The following is a 14,881-nucleotide window of genomic DNA, read 5'->3' as shown; positions in this document are numbered from 1 at the left end:
CCGGGGCAGCAGCTGTTGTGGGAAAGTTGTGTGTCTGCACCCGGCTCGTGCTTGCCGTGCTGCTCCTGACACCTCTCTCCACCCACCTTCCTCGCTGCAAAGGCTTTTGTGCCTCATCGATGCCATGAGAGAATCACCAGAATGATAGAATCTTAGGGAAAGGGATCTCAAAAACATCTAGTTCGACCCTCTCATTTTAAAAATGAAGAAATGGAGCCCTGATGGGTTAAGTTCCTTGGCCAAGCTCACGCAGGTGGTTACTGGCAGAGCAATGCCTCGAGTCCAGTAACTGAGCCCATTTTCCAGTGCTCTTTCTACCACACCAGTGGCCTTCCGCCATTTGTTAGCACAATCCACAGCATGAAATAAATTCTATATCATGACCCACAGTATCTACAAATATATGCAACCAACACAAAAGTCTCACAAAACAATACTGACCTTTACTATATGTGATACATTTTGGTGTTTTCTATCGTGATATATTCATTTTAAAATATTCTGGAGAGTGCTCGGCAGCATGTATACTAAAACCGGAACAATACAGACAAGATTAACATGGTCCCTCCACAAGGATAACATGCAAATTTTTCCCATATCTTTTGTACATTTACCAAATGTTCCTTTTCTTTCCAGGGATAATATTTATAGGTATACAGTCAAACGATTCACATTTTTTTCTAATTAGATACATTTACTGAATATCTAGGAAAGTAGGGCTTGAACTAAATACAGAAAGGGGTCTCTTTCAGCTCTAACCTGCCAGGTGCCTGGTTGTGGAATGATCTTATTGTCTGATTGGCCCTTAATTCTGAAAGGCAGAATGATCTAGTGTAGAGAACACCGGGCCTAGCCCTGGCTCCACCGTCTTCCTAGTGTGTGACTTTAGGTGAGTTTTCTCTGTGTTCCATTCTCATCTGTGAGATGGAGTTGCGACTAATTGACAGAGTTCTGAGAAGTAAACAAAATAATGCAAATGAATGCAATAAAAAGCTCTATACACAAGACTTGTTGGAACAGCAATGGTCTTAAATTCTCACATTTCTGAGAAATATGGTGTCTCAAGATGTTTCTGGATTCTCATCAAAACACCTGCATAATGTATTATGAATACATTTGGTATCATAAAAGAAAAACTCTGCCCTGGAACTGACCCATTTTTAAATGCATTTGCAGGTGTTTGGAGAGGGGCTGACCCTAAATCTTGAAGATATTTGGCCTCAGAAAAGTAGAATTCATTGAGACCAAAGATGATTCCTCGCTCTTGAAAGGGAAAGGTGGTGAGTCACAAGCTGAAAAATGTATTCAAGAAAGGTTGCTGCTAGTGAGGACGAAGAGGGAGAACTGAATGAGCATATGGCAAATGTTCAGATACAACAGCCATGCTGCAGTCTGGCGGGACAACTGAGGTACAGTGAATGTAAAGGAAGCGTTCCCGATGCAACTGGGGGCTGCTACAGCTGGTTTTGAAGAAGGCATCTTGCTAAGGAGGTGGCTGGGCTTGGCTTCCATGTGTTTCACCTTTGGACTCACTAAATCCAATGAATGAAGATTTCAAAAACCAATGCAGAAATTACTCTTGAAAACATTCAAACTGTCTGCAATAACCTTGCCAAGAACACCAGAAGGGCCCTTGACAGCTGAGAACGTTAGGCAAAACCATTCCGAAGTTGGTTGTGATGCTTCGCTCCGAGATTTTGCGGCTAGGGCGGGAAAGGCACTGTCGGCACTATTAAGGTACTAAGGGCTGCTTCCCTGCTGTGTGAAACCGAGCACAAGTGATCTCGAAGACCCCGAAGAGGAGGAGGAGCCTGGCATGGGCACGGTGGGTGAAGGTGGCATGGAGGTAGCATGTTCTGATGCCTCAGATCGCGCATGATCACCACTAATGAACTGTTACCAGAAGTTCAAAGCATGATTCTCACCAATAAGGTCAGAGAAACTGAAAACTAAAGAACAGGTTATGGGTTTCAGTTGACAAGGTACAGGATGGTTTATGGTTGTCACTGTGCATGTCCATAGATAACATATTTTGTGGTTTTGAACGAAAAAGGCATTTGTATATTCCTTTTTTTAAAATGCCACCTATGATTTCAAAGTTTATTCTGCAACCCACCAAACAGGCCCCTGCCCCGCCCCCCCTGGTGGAGAAGGCCAAGCCTTGACCAGTGCGGGCAGGGTTCCTTCCAGCCTGCTCCCCTCCCCTCCTCCGACACCTACTCCCACTGCACGCCTGATTCTAATCCTCTGGAACTCTGTTCCATGGTAAGCAACCTCCTCAGTATTAGCCTAGGGGTAGGGAACTTTCTTTTCCTGCTTCCTTTGGAGCCTGGGCACTGCTCCTTCCTCTCCACTCTTCCCAGACTCCCAGATCTGTCCTCCTTTCTCCTCAAAGAGACCTTTACTCATTTTCCTTCAAGTCAATCCCTCCTTCCCTCCCTGTGCCACTTGGTTGCCCACCACTACCCCCCACAGACCTTCTAAAGGCACCTTAGTGGCTTACCATCTTTTTTTCTATCCTGCAATCTGCCATCAAGTCAGGCACGTTAATGTCCTCGTGGACAGTAAATCCACTCCACCGGCCCCCACTCCCCTTCCTTCCCTCCCTGCCCTGTTTTACAAGGTGGTTTTTGAATCACCCGCCTTGTTCCACCCGAGGCAGTTTCAGTCCTCCTCCGGCTCTCTGATCTCATCTTCCTCTCCTGAGACCTCTTTCCCTTAAATCCACTAACTCTGACTTTGCATCAGCTGGAGCTCTGCCATCCCCCATTCTCTCCACATTCCCCATCTTCTCGGCTCCCTCAAGGTTTTGCTTCCTTCTCCTTCCAGCCCAGACTCGAGGACCCAGAGCTTCAGCCACTCTTTTGGCAGTACTCTAACCCATGACCTGTCAGTTCATTTCATGATACACATCCAATGTGAAACAAGAAACATAACTGACCACCTATCTCTGACATTCCTTCCTTCTCTCTCCCTTTCTCCCTTTCTTCCTTCCTTCCTTCCTTCCTTCCTTCCTTCCTTCCTTCCTTCCTTCCTTCCTTCCTAAATTGCATAAAGTTTACTACTGGACTGACCTTCCTTCATTTTAGAACATTCCACAAAAATAGAAAGGCATATATGACAAGATTTCGAATGACCAATATAGTAAGAGCTTTGGTATTCTCGGCTCATTCCGGGTGGGTTGTCTCACACAGTCCCTGGAGGTTTGCACACCCCAGTCTGAGAGCCAGAGTCCTAAGCCCTGTCACTTTTTTCCCTCAGTCACACTCACCCTGCAAACCAAACCTGAATCCATCTAGCCATGAGGCTCCCTTTCTATACCAGGTGGCTGCATGAAGCTGGGGAACCGGCTGAGCCCCAGGTGACCTCTCCAGACTTAGCCTTTCCCCTCAGGGCAACATCGCTGATAGCCTCTGGGAGCACAGTCAAGCCAACTGGAAAGAAAACTCCCTTCATCTTTGTATCACCAGTGCCCAGCACAGTGCCTGGCACTTGCCTGTGACCCAGTAGTGTTTGTTGTGCTGAACTGTGTACACATGTGTCACACCCACCACCCCGCCTGCATCGTGGTAAAGGCATGAGGAGCACGTGGAGAAAGCCCAGTGGGTCAGGAGGTCCCCGCTGAGCGTGTGCTCAGTTCTGAAGCGGTGTGAGGAACACTTGCTCTCACAGCACCTGTCGCACACCGACCCGCCCAACAGACTGGCCCTTCAGAAGCCAGACACTGCGCAGCTGACCCCAGCCTGACTTAGGCCATGTGCACCTGAGACAGCTTAATCAAAGCCCATGCCTCACCTTCCCTATTCTGGGAGGGGGTGGGGGTGCTGTGGAGGGAGGCATTAGGGCCCCTCCAGACAGTCTTCTCTTTCCCCAGATGCTTGGAGCAGCCTGGGCTCAGGGTCCTACTGCACCCCCATCTCCTTCAGACTTCCCCTCACAGAAGGATTCCTCGGCTGTCAGAAGGAAGAGGTGGACAGGGGAGTGACGAATTTTGATTGCGGTGGATGCAATAAGGAGGACAGGGCAAACACTTAGCAGACGTGCTGGGGAGAGCTAAGGAGATGTGCTTCTGACCAAACACTCCTCTGGTGAGGGGATCTTTCACATCTGTCCATTCCCTGCCCCCTGCCTGCCACCTGTCACCTGGAGACGCATCCCCAGGTAAGCTGGACCTTTAGAAGGACACATAACAACTATGGCACTTTCTCAGAGGGGTGAAGATGATTCGGGCAAAATTCTCTCCCCTCCTGTCAGTTCTTCCATCTTCTCTTTGTACCCCCCTACCTAGACCAATATTTTATAACCAGGGGTCCACGGACTGAACCCTACATCAGAGTCACAGGCCTATTAGCAATGCAGACTCCTGGGCCTCAGACAGATGGCATCAGAAACTCTGAAACCAGAGCCAGAGAATCTGCATTGTTTTGCCCATGAAAGTTTGAGAACCACTGAAAACAGTTACTTCTCTATTTTTCCCAACTGTGCATCCTTAATCCTTAATCCCCTCTCATCTTGCCACCATCCCCCCTCTGCCACTCCACATCTCAGGCCATCATGATAAAGCCCAGGGAGACACAAATGGAAGGACCTAGGCAGGAATAAGAGCCCCCTGGGCTCTCACCCTCCTGTGTTGACCATGAGCTCTTCCCTTACTGTACTTTATTTTAATTAACCTAGGACATCTCACGTGGTTCTTAGGGGCCCTGCTTAACTTAATTTGGCCCACTTGCCCAAAATGAATACTGGGCCAGCTGGGTACTTAGTACACTGGACTCAAAGTTGCCAGGGGGAAACTAAGGAAATCAGGGACCTGAGGTCTGGCCTAATGTTGATCTATTTTGGGCCAAAGCCACGTCTACTAATAGGTCTCTACTAATAGGTCTGCCAAGATGGAAATCTTAATCAATGCTAAACAAGGGTTATAAATAATGGGGACGTTTGCCATCCACTTACCTCCCGGGGATGGGTTGTGAGCTAGAGATGGCGATGACCACGCAACACTCTAAACCTGAAGAAAATTCTCTGAACCATTCTTCCACTTACAGAGTTTTTGAGGCACCGGTCCCCGTGCGGCTCTGACAAGTGAGCTATTTTCGTACATGAACAGGTAGAGCTATTGTTATCTCTGCTCTGAATCAAGGACTAAAAGGAAAGGTGAGAGGGAGAAGGAGGGCATGAGAGAGAAGAAATGGAGGGGAGGTGCAGCAGTGCGGGGAGGGGGGGGTACACCGGAAACCAAAAGGAAAGGAACCAGGCACTCTTCCCAGGGCTGGAGTAACCAATGGGTCACTGTGTGGATCCAAGGCACCACGTGGCTCCTCAGCAACCACAATGAGAGGCCCTCCCTCTGGTCTCACAGGATTCTGGAGGGACTCAGCATGCGTGTCAAAGGGCTTCGCAAATGGTGAAGGGATATCCATACAGAGTGTCAGCTCTCTACCTGCAACAAGGGAGCTAGTGCCCCTTTCCAACACCCCCACCCAAAGACTCGAGACACCACAGGCCATAAGGAAGCTCAACTAACAGACACAGTTTCCATCGGTGCATGCATTTCCACCGCCCTCCTGCCAGATTACCTAGGAATCTCAACGAGAGTGCTATCTTAGCAAGAAACCGAAAACGAGAACAGAATAAGCCCAAGGACGTGCTGCATTCCTATGGTAACACACCCCACCGCGGGTCAGCGCTCCACATATGTTCTAATGTCTTGACACATACTTGTTTTGAGACCAGCAGGACCTCTGCCACAGCTTCCCATGTTCTGCCTCATCAGCATGAAAGATCTGCTGCCATAGACTTGTTCGGCTCCCCCCCCTCCCCCCGGGGGCTCTCCTCCTCCGAGTCTGACTGAGAAGCTTACACCATCGCTGTATGAAGACACTTCCTTCAGTTCTCATTTCTGACTCACCCCCTTGGGCTTCCGGGGTCCACTGATCCGCAGGCCGGCAAGGTGTGCTCGCCTCCAGGACCTGACCACTGGAGGGCGCCAGAGAGCAAGGAGGGCCCACGGTTTCCCGGGGAAGCGCTGAATGCCCCGGCACACCCAGCTCCCTCCTCCAGGCCAGACACTGTGAGGCTTCTTAACAGTTTCTAGATCCGCCAGAAACAAACACCTCACCTTCACCGTAAGCTTCCTTGGTAAACTCTTATTTTCTTCTTTATCAAGTTTGGGTGGAAAACAAAACAATTAATTTAGAAAGCAGCACACAAGAACCTAAACATTATTTATGTCTCTAATTACCTCATTCTAGTGGGTATTTTAGTCCCTGTCTGGTCAGGACATTAATTATCTTCATAACTACAGCAAAAGTTAAATAATAAGCACCCAAGGCTACAGCACTACTGTAATGTGCAAGCTTAAATGAACTTATAAATTTTATTAATGGATGCTTTATACAACTCCATATATTATAAATCAAACAAGAAACCTATTTCTATCTTTTAAGGGTGCGGTGGAAAAGCTTTAACGTTATTGAGGATAATTTTTATTAAGTTTAAAACTCCCTTTTTTTCAGTAATGAGACTGTTATGAGGATAATTTAATCTAGTTTGTCATGAGGCACCCTGGCTTGTTAAATAAGTTAATAAATGACTATGCATTAATCAAAGTGACAAAGCTATGAAGAGCTGGGGATGGGAGACAATTCTGGTGATAGTATTAATTAGTATTTAATTAGAAACTTAGGGCCCATAAATAAAAAAAAAATCATGGTAGAGACATTTATGCAAATTGCTTGGAGCTTTGCAGCGGAGTTAGCTTCGCTTTAAAGAAACATGATTTTTTTTCCTAGCAGACTACTGTACATAGTAGCACTGTGGCCACATCACGTGGCTTCAACCAGCTCTTCTTTTGTTTCCAATTTGTTCCAATTACAGGCCTGTAAATTCAAATCATTCTTTGGACCATCTTGATTGAAATGTAGAATTTCCGCCATTTCTGCGGGGAGTTCTTTTTCTTTTTAAATGAAAAGGGAGAGATGTTGGAAAGAAATAGTTTCAGATTCTTTTTCTGCCGTTATAATTAAGATGTGTGCCACCATCTTCTACAAACAATTGTGGAGTCCATTTGGTACGCAAACAATGCCTCCTTTTTTAACCCCGGTGAGCTGGAACGGGGTTTTGTTATGTGCTATCACACTGAAGGCTGCATGGACTCAACTGCCGTCATTTTTCTTATAATCATATAGCACTTCTCCCTTTTCTCTCCATCACATGCTCTGATAGATGGGCAATTTCTGAGGGCCCCAAAAGATAATAACCATTTGGTTCGGAACGTCACTGCTCTCCTAAGGTACATGTCCCCTTTTTCAGACTTTATTATTTGTTGCATTTATTCAAGAAAGGTTATCCACAGTAAAACTGCTTTTTCTATTCAACAGTCTATCTCTGTCATGGTTCATTTATGTGTGAGCATGACGGACTGAAACCCGTATTATCCACAGCTGACAAGTGTCAGGCCGACAGTTCAATCAGCCCTTCCTTAAGATGATGCCCAGGGCCCCGTGTTTGAAGTAGGACAATAAAGCAGGCAACACAATCAGGGTCAAACTGATCCAATCCCTGTATATAAAGGGGATTCTGCCTAATAACACAGTGCGATTTTTTTCCCCTCTCCAAACACATTAGTCCTTAAACAGTGAGTTGGCCCTTAAGAAAATCTGTGACTGACATGAAAATGCCGGAGTTTTAACGTGGCTGGTTTATCCATAACCTCATGGGGCCGCTTCTTTGTGCAGACTGGTTTTGTCAAAGTCAGAAAAATAATGTATTCAGTGTCTGATCATTTTTAGGGAGTTATTTGAATGGGATTTTAAGTCAGACATCCTGATGTTGACACAGGGATCATTTTCTTGTCCTTTTGTTTTACATGTGTGGAACAGATCATTTGCATCGGCTAATAAAATTAAATCTCTGAAACGCGTACAAAAGCAAGCTCCTTTCAGCAACTCTCCCCAATCCCTCCCAAGCAGAGTTGCTGGGTTGTTTCTTTATATTAGGCCTCTCTAGAACACAGACAGAATGCAAACATATCTTCAAAACTATGCTCCTTCAGCCCAGGGAACACTTTGACTCAAACATCTATGAAAGCGTCTCACTACGAATCCTAAAAACTAACAGCACAGCCAAAGTCGATAAAATGCTAACAAGCCTGCAGTCGGCTCCTCAGAGGGACAGGGTACTTGCTGCCTTTGCTGGTCTCCAGGCTTCACAGATGATGGCAGGCAAGGGAAGGTTGCTCACCTATTTGGAAGGAGCCAGAACACTGAACGCCCTTCACAGGAAGGAAGCCAAAGCCCCCCTTACAGCATCATTAAACTTTCAAGCCAGAAGGCACCACAGAGAACATCAAATGCAACTTTCAGACTTTATGGATGAGGGAGGCTCAGGGACATTCTGTGACTTCCAATGTCAAAGAGCTTATAAGCAGTAGTGGAAGGACAAAGTTAACAACAACAACAAAATCCTCTATATTTGCTTCTCTTTATCTGGTGTCGCTGGGTAGGGCCAACCTAGTGTAGGACAGTCTGATAAAAAGCAGAATTCAGAAATCAGACGGTGATTTGTCAGAAATCAGTCAGAAGTCAGATCCAACTCTGTCGAGCCCCTTTTCGACAATTCTAGAAGTTCTAAGTAACATGTTCTCTGTGTGTTATTTATTTTCTGGGACACTGCTCTGTCTCAGTCCATCTATTTACCCACACTTGCTGCCCTGCTCTGGCCCTGCTGATCACATCACCCAGCTTCACTTGGAAGGTTAGCCTCTCTAAACCTTGGTGATTAGAGACCATGGGGAGGCCCTGATGATAGTCGATCAGAGAGTGGGAGGAGAAAGGCCAGCATGTGCCTTCCTTCCTGGCTCCCTGCTTTGATCCCCCATTTCTGAAGAGGCTGATCCCTCCAGCACTCCTGCTCCACAGAGTGGCCTCTCCTCCGGGGTTCCAGCTGTCCTGGGCCCCCTTCATTCAGTCTTATCCCCTTGCCCTATAGTCCTTGGGCAGGGGGCAGGGGGGGGGCGCTGATAGCTTCCTACTGATGCTGATCTCTGGGTGCCCCGATGCTTCTTGCTCATTCATCTAACCCTGCCCATATTTCTGAATGCACTCTCTTCTTTAAGGCCGCCACCGGAACATTCTCAGGTGAATGCTGTTTTTTGCCAGAACCCTCAGTGACACACTGAACTACTTAGCTTCCTAACTGGCCTCCCTACCTCTAGCCCAGTAGTTCTTAACACAATTAGAATCTCACAGAGAATGTGATGAAAAGCATGGCCTCCCTCCACAGAAAAAATTCACTTACACTTACACACATACACACAAAATTTTGTATACAGTTGTAGAATATCCACAGATTCGTAAGGTTATCTACACATCTTCCAGGGATCCATAGATCCTATAGTCCATTCCTTCCACCTCTGCTAAATGAATCCTCCTAAAAGACCCATTTGATCATATCCATTTCCTCCTCAGAAACCTTCAGCATTGTCCTACCACCCTCCATAAAGCATGAAGCCCAGAATCCTCAGCCAAGCGTATCAAACTGAATCTGACAAGGTCCTGCTAAGAAAGAACCTCAAGAGAAGGAATGCCGGGGAGTTGTTACAAAGATGTTGAACGAGGTGAAAGGGATGGTAAGGCAAATGAGCACAAGTGGGAGCCAGTACCTGGGGTCAGAGAAGAGCAGAGCCCCAGAGCCGGGGCTATCCAGGAAGCTACGATCACAGAAGGCACTGGTAAGTAGGAGCTGGAGTGTGGAACAGGGCACAGACACTGCGGTGACACCACCCAGGGCAGGAAGAAAAAGTGGGGAATACTCTGGCTCCTTTTCTCCCGTTGCTCGCCAGTCTTCCACAGACCACACTATCTCCAAAGCCAGGTGACAAGGAAGCTTGCAGGAGGTCAGTATGTCGAGGTTCAAAGTGGGGAAGGTAGATGATGGATCTGAGATCAAATACGTAAATGACTTTCATGATAGGCCTCCATGACCTGGCTTCGCCTGCCTACAGAGCCGTGGTAGAAACTGGATTGTCCTCGGAAAGCTCGTTCTTCTAATATCTATTATGTACGGACTGTGCCAGGCACTAGTTCCAGGAGGAAGATGGGGGAGTGCAGCCCTGGAGTTGCAAATAAATAATCAAGACTGAGGCTGCTGACTTACCTGTGTCGGCAGAAGAGAAGGCATGGTGGTTAATTAGAGCAGGTGACCACAGGAGGCTCCGTTAGGCTGGCAGAGTGGCAATAACTCAGGTGCGACAAGACCAGGAGTTGACTACTGGGAAAGGCAGAGGCAGAATGCAGATTGCCAAGTGAAAGAAGTCAACTGAGATGCTACGTACTGTATAAGCCCAACTATATGACTTTTCAGAAAAGGCAAAACTATGAAGACAGTAAAAAAAAACAACAAAAAAACCAGTGGTTGCCAGGGGGTGTGGAGAGGGGAGGGAGGGGTGAGGAGGCAGAGCACAGAGGATTTTCAGGGCAGCGAAACTACCCTTTATGATACTATAATGGTGGATATGTGTCATTATAAATTTGTCCAACCCATAGAATGTACAACACCAAGAGTGAACTGTAATGTAAACCATGGACTCTGGGTGATAATGAGGTGACAGTGGAGGTTCATCAACCGTAATAAATGCAGCACCCTGCTGGGGGGTGTTGATAATAAAAGGAAGACTATGCACATGTGGGGGCAGAGAGTAAACGGGAAATCTCTGTAATTTCTGCTCAATATTACTGTGAACCTAAAACAGCTCTAAAAAATAAAGTCTATTAAAAAAATACCCTCCCCGGGGCACCTGGATGGCTCAGTCAGTTAAGCATCCGACTTCAGCTCAGGTCATGATCTCACGGTTTGTGAGTTCAAGCCCCGCGTCAGGCTCTGTGCTGACAGCCCAGAGCCTGGAGCCTGCTTCGGATTCTGTGTCTCCCTCTCTCTCTGCCCCTCCCCTGCTCACCCTCTATCTCTCTCTGTCTCAAAAATAAATAAAACAGTAAAAAAAAAAAAAAAATACCCTCCCCTCACAGAAAGACACCTGAATCCCATCTATTGGTGTACCAGAGCCAATTGTTCCCAGCTCACAAGAAAATGCTACATTTCCAAAGCCAGTTGTTAAACACAGCCACTATGCAAAAAAAGATTATATAAGCACACAAATAAATGAGTCTTATTAAAAATAGAGGTATTGGGGCGCCTGGGTGGCGCAGTCGGTTAAGCGTCCGACTTCAGCCAGGTCACGATCTCACGGTCCGTGAGTTCGAGCCCCACGTCAGGCTCTGGGCTGATGGCTCAGAGCCTGGAGCCTGTTTCTGATTCTGTGTCTCCCTCTCTCTCTGCCCCCTCCCCCATTCATGCTCTGTCTCTCTCTGTCCCAAAAATAAATAAACGTTGAAAAAAAAATTTAAAAAAATAAAAAATAAATAAATTAATTTAAAAAATAGAGGTATTTGTGGCACCTAGGTGGCTCAGTCAGCTAAGCATCCGACTCTTGATTTGGGCACAGGTCATGATCTCACAGTCATGAGCTGGAGCCCTGCACTGAGCTCTGAGCTGGGCGAGGAGCCTGCTTTGGATTCTCTCTCTCTCCCTCTCTCTCTCCCCCTTCCCCCCCTCAAAATAAATAAAACATTAAAAAATCACTTTAAAAGTTTTAAAAAATAAAATAAAGGTGGTAAATACTCAACATTCATCACTTTCTGATTATTAGACTACTGTCTATGCTCTTGGGATTGTCTGTTGCACCTGAATTGTGGAAACACTACCTAATGATGTGTCGTCATGCATCTCTGCCCAGCTCCACATTCAGTGCTGTCACACTGGTGGCTTATGGAATCTTTACACCACAGGAATCAGCAAATACTATAAATCAGGGCTTGATTTGCTGTGTTGATGTCTGGATTAGGGATGGGCGTACTACAGTGCACAGGCCAAGACTGGCCTACAGTCTGTTTCTGCATGACTCATGAGTTTTTACATTTTTAAAGATTGTTTTAAAAAGGGGGCGCAGGGGCGCCTGGGTGGCTCAGTCGGTTGAGTGGCCGACTTCGGCTCAGGTCATGATCTTGCGGTCCGTGAGTTCAAGCCCCGCGTCAGGCTCTGTGCTGACAGCTCGGAGCCTGGAGCCTGTTTCCGATTCTGTGTCTCCCTCTCTCTGACCCTCCCCCATTCATGCTCTGTCTCTCTCTGTCTCAAAAATAAATAAACGTTAAAAAAAATTAAAAAAAAAGGGGGGGGCACAAGGGCGTCTGGGTGGCTCAGTCTATTGAGCATCCAACTTCAGCTCAGGTCATGATCTCACAGTTGTGAGTTCAACCCCTGCGTCAGGCTCTATGCTAACAGCTCAGAGCCTGAAGCCTAGTTTGGATTTTGTATTTCCCTCTCTCTCTGCCCCTTCCCTACTTGTGCATGCACTCTTGTTCTCTCTCTCTCTCACAAAAATAAATATTAAACATTAAAAAAAAATAGAAATAAAAATAAAAAGGGGGGCAAGGAGAAAAAGACCTTTTGTGGTCCACAGAACAGAAAATAGTTACTATCTGTTTCTTTACTGGAAAAACTTAGCCAAGCCCTAGTCTAGACTTATGAAAGGGACAGGTGAGAGGTTAAAAATACAAATTAAACTTAAAAGTGTATCGTATCTCTAAATGTCACATGGTGAATGGCATAGAAAATTCAGGAACTATTCTTCCAGTATTTGAAAACTAAGGCCTCATCAGCAAAGAAGTCTCTTGTGTCACTGATGAACAAGTGAAGTTCCAACATATATCTTTGTTGTTTCGTGTTCATCTTCTTTGTCAACGTAAACGAAAATGTCAACTAACATTTATGATGGAATCACATCCATGAGTCAATGGGTGAGTTTGGACAGTAACCAAGCATTCATGTGCAGTCTGATTGTGTGAAATCACAGTCGAATCACAGCCATAAGCTAACTACAGACACAAGAGCTCAGAAAAAAAGAAAAAAGGCCATTATCTGAGAATCAATGGCCTAAAGAACATTCTATAATAAAGAGTACTGTCTAGGGGCGCCTGGGTGGCTCAGTCAGTTAAGTGTCTGACTTCAGCTCAGGTCATGATCTCACAGCTTGTGAGTTCGAGCCCCGAATCAGGCTCTGTGCTGACAGCTCAGAGCCTGGAGCCTCTTCAGACTCTGTGTCTTTCTCTCTCTCTCTCTCTCTTCTCTCTCTCTCTCTCTCTCTCTGCCCCTCCCCCACTCATGCTCTGTCTCTATCTGTCAAAAAAAAAAATAAACATTAAAAAAAAAAGAGTACTGTCTTTTATGATCGTTTGTAAGTGGTAGGCTACACATTCTTTGTATCAGTAAAATTTATAATAAATTTAGGTATGTATATACATGCATGGGTTTTTTTTTTTTTTCCTAAGGAGCCAGTTATTAAACTTTTACCAGCACTCCACTTACCCCACCCAGAGTCTGACTTAATTGGTTGGGGGAATGGCCTTGGTATCAGGATTTTTACAACTTCTCCCGAGTTATTCCAATGTGTAGCCAGTGTTGCAAACAACTGGCTTAGAGGAGAGATAAAAGTACAGGGAGCAGAATCCTCTTAAGATTTCATTCTTCTTCTTTTTTTTAATGTTTATTGATTTTTGAGAGAGAGAGAGAGAGAGAGAGAGAGAGAGAGAGAGAGAGCATGAGCAGGGGAGGGGCAAAGCGAGAGGGAGACACAGAATCTGAAGCAGGCTCCAGGCTCTAAGAGAGCCCGATGTGGGGCTCGAACACACGAACAGTGAGACCATGACCTGAGCTGAAGTTGGACACTTAACCGACTGAGTCACCCAGGCACCCCAAGATTTCATTCTTTTTGGTCAGAAAGTATGCTTGAATCTGACCAAGGAGGCTCCAGAAGGAAGCATGAGGGGGGAATGTGTTGGGGGCAGGGATGGGGGGAGGTTCCTCCCAGAACTGGACACACCTCACTCTGCTGACTTTTTTCCAACTTCTCAGAACAAAATTTCTTGGAGCAATGTTCCCCCAATCTCCTAGACATGCCACTCATACTTCCTTGCACAGAGTTACTCACTGTAACTTTACCAAAGATCCTTTTCCTCTCCTGTCTCCTGCCTAAATCTTACCCATCCCTCACATTCCAGCTTAGACAATCTCTTCTTCTCTCAGAACTTCCCACTTATGACATACTCACTTATCCTCCCCCCCCCACTTCTGTGTCCATGTACCCCATGCTAAAAGAGCCCTGATTTATTAGGGACAGCACCGTGCCCAGCTAAACATTTCCAGGCCTCCATTCTAGCCAAAGTGGCCAGTGTGACACAGTTTTAGCTACTGAGACCTAAGCTGAAGTGTGATGAGTATGTAGGGCAGAGCTTGCACTTTCCTGTTGGAAGCATTAGACACAGCTGATGCAGACCCCTCTCCTACTTCCAGAACAGGAGACGACCTGCCACATGTCAAGGATGGAAGAGGAGAAAGACAGAAGGAGCGGGGACTTTGATGCCATCAACGAGCCGCAACACCAGCCCCTGACTTCTTGCCTTTGGAAGTCTTGTTCTGTGAGAAAGATAATTTCCTAACTGTTCAAGCCACTCCTGTTTGACTATTCTGTGGCTGCAACCAGATGACGCACGAGTCAAACGATCCCACGACAATTGCCTCTCCTAGCTCTGTACCCCTCCGGATCTGTTCCACACCACCTGTGACAGCCATCTCCAGTGCATGAACGGGCTATGTCCCAGATATTTCATTACAAGTCAGTTGTCTGAAATTTGGGTAAACATCCCTTACAAGACTGGACCGTCCTAGAAAATCCAGAAAAAGTTTTGAGATGACATGTCAACTCTTGGAATGTTCTGAAAGAAGACTCAAGCACAGGGAGGTGCATACACTTGCTAACGAAGGGAGGTTG

At 46.3% G+C, this 14,881-nt stretch overlaps 1 pseudogene; it reads left to right on the top strand.

Moving 5' to 3' along the window:
• The first annotated feature begins 508 nt into the window (after positions 1-508).
• Positions 509-603, top strand: LOC115526582 (annotated as a pseudogene).
• Positions 604-14,881: the final 14,278 nt, after the last annotated feature.

The sequence above is a fragment of the Lynx canadensis genome, chromosome A1 (genome assembly GCF_007474595.2).
Source record: "Lynx canadensis isolate LIC74 chromosome A1, mLynCan4.pri.v2, whole genome shotgun sequence".
NCBI lineage: Eukaryota > Metazoa > Chordata > Mammalia > Carnivora > Felidae > Lynx > Lynx canadensis.
This window is presented reverse-complemented; position numbering and strand designations above follow the sequence as displayed.